The sequence below is a fragment of the Egretta garzetta genome, unplaced genomic scaffold, assembly GCF_000687185.1.
Source record: "Egretta garzetta isolate BGI_Z169 unplaced genomic scaffold, ASM68718v1 scaffold287, whole genome shotgun sequence".
Lineage (NCBI taxonomy): Eukaryota > Metazoa > Chordata > Aves > Pelecaniformes > Ardeidae > Egretta > Egretta garzetta.
In genome coordinates, this window is record NW_009260435.1 from 10,059,200 (window position 1) to 10,061,902 (window position 2,703).

Here is a 2,703-nt window from a genome sequence, read left to right on the forward strand (position 1 = left end):
AAGAAAGGTCAGATGCATTTCAGGAAAAGGAGGAGGTAGAGCGGCCCTGTGCAAAGTTTCTGCTGAGAAAGAGGCTGCCACTGAAACTCACGCTTTTTAACGCTGGAGGTGGTGTGTGTGAGCGCTGCTGTGACTCCATGGGTGCTGCAGCCTAAGCATTCGCCTATCGATACACCAAAGTTAATCAGCCGTGAGACACAAACTGATAAGAAGCCTGGTTTTGTCCCTGCTTGTGCTCCCAGAAGTACGTGTTGGTCAAGACTTGGCAGTGGGAGGGCAGTTAAAGTTCTGTTAGTATTTCTAAGCTAATCCTGCTTTTGTGTGATGTGCAATGCAGCCATACGCTTTTCAGATGTTTGAACTTGATGGTCAACTTCTGAAGTCAGAAATGCATTTTGGGACTGTCATTGTTCTCAAAAAATTTCCAAGTATGTGTAAGCAAATTCCCATGGTCGCAGCCCCTTACGCCATATTTTCTCCATGTATTCATGCTTGGTTGATGACTGGGAAGAAAGTTATGCGTTCAAGGCCATTTTTAGCCATTTAGTCAAACTAAGTCCACAAATTTGTTTGGGTTGAAATATCATACAATTAGATCTCTCTAACCATTCTCAATTTTCTGTTCTGCTTTTTTCAGCTCTGTTATATGTCTGTGTGGGCAAAAGGGAAACTTCTTTGTCTGAAGTGAAGCAGGACCCGAAGCGTGTGTCTCAGACATACCTGTTGCTCTCTGGGTCCAGAAATGGTCTGATTCAAGGAGGGAAGCTGACCCTGAAATCTCCTACGCAGTCACATAGGACAGGACTCTGCACACCAGACCTGGCTTACCCTTGTCATATCAGTTAAAGCTTTCTTTTTTTTTTATGATGAGTGCTTTTCAGGCTGACACCTACATTTCCCATTGGCTTGGCATCCTAAGAAGAACCATGAAGTAATGGGAAACTGTGCACTTACTATTTGGCTCATTAACTAAGAAAACACTATGGAAAAAGTGCTTTGAGAAAGCATTTTCTTGAAAGTTGGGACTATTTGTGTCTGGTGAGCTGTTTAAAAAAAAAAAAAAGGCTGAAGTGAGATTAAGACTTTAAAAACTATTAAAAAATACTATGTGAAGCATAACAGTTAAATAGCTACAGTTGTAGTTAAGCAGTAGAAAGGCAGATTTGATTTTGACTGTAAAACCAATATTAGAACAAGCTACAAACTAATTTGCAATGTCTTACAGCAACAATTAGTGGCCTAAAGGATGTGACTTTTCATTAGGATGAGTATCACCAGCAGGAAGATCTGACAGGTGGCTGAATCATGCCCGGCGTAGTCATGCTGAACTTCACATATACATACATCTACACAATTTATTGCTCAGTCAAATTTGTCCTTTTATAATTCTGGATTGCCACATTTGCAATTATATTGCATCCGGCAGAGAGCTCGGAGATCTGTAATTACCAAACATGTCCATAGCAGTCACACATCAACAGAAGTGACACTCGTGTCCTTAGGAGTGTAATATCAAAGCACTGCATGTGATACCCTCCTACTTGCCTGTGTATGTCAGGGTATGACTGAAATGAGGGGTGTTTACTGGGCAGTTTATTCTGCGAAGCTCCCTCCCAGTGTAATGACGTATGTACAACTGATAAATGAGAGGGAAATAGCTGCAGTTTGTATCAGCCAAACAGCATAGAATTGAGTTGTTCTGGAATGTTATGTTCTTTGCATTATCTTCAGTGGCTGCTCGGCTAGCTGTGAGAAGAGGGTTACAGATTACAGTTTACAGATTTTACTTTTACAGATTACAGTTACTTACACGCAGATCCTGGGTGTATATGTATGTGCAGGGAACCTGGCACACCAGAAAGGGGTGGGGAGTGACTGACCCAGGCGCATTGTTTCTGTATAGAAAGGGCAGAGGACGTGCATCTTGTTGTAGGGAGTGAGTGTCCCCCATAGGGCTCGGTCTATAAGATGAAAGTGTTTGTAAACAATAATCACAGCGGCAGGGGATTGCCAGTGTAACGACTGGAGGTGCGGTGGTGTCTGTGTGTATCCCAGCTATAGGACCACATTAAAGCAAGAGAGGCTTGTATCATCTAATCTGTCTTTTCTGGCTGAGGCCGACTCAGAGTCATAGAGCTGTCTGGGGCTTTCCCTGGCCCTCCTACGTCTCCAGGTGAGCTAGGATCTTCTCCTGAAAGGGGAAAGAGCCCTTACCCTCTACTGTCACGAGGCCATAATACCACAGCCGCTTGAGCCTGCACAGATCCGGGCCCCTGGTGAAAGAGGGAGCCCTGTCACCACAGCAGCTTGTTCCCCCATTTTGCGTGGTGGCATTAGCAGTGTGCCTGCACCCCGACGGAGCAGCTCCGGGCACAGAAAGGGCCGCGGCCGCAGGGAGGTTTGCCTTCAGCGGCCCCGGTTCCTGACCTGCTTTGCCAGGCCTTGAAAGGAGGCCTGGCGCAGGCCCGTCCCTTTCGGGGAAACTTGATTTTCTGCTGGATTAAGGCGGTTGTGTAACCACAGCCCAGCTGACTCCATTGTTTCTCGCACAAATAGTTATCAGTGTCAAGTGAGCGCCAAGCACAGCGCTGCCGGGCCGGGCAGTCAACGGGCTGTGAGGGGAAGGCATCGGGGCAGCGGCCTGCCCCGGGGCCGGGGACACAAACGGGGCCTCCTCCCCTCCTTCGCAGCTCCTCTTGCCGG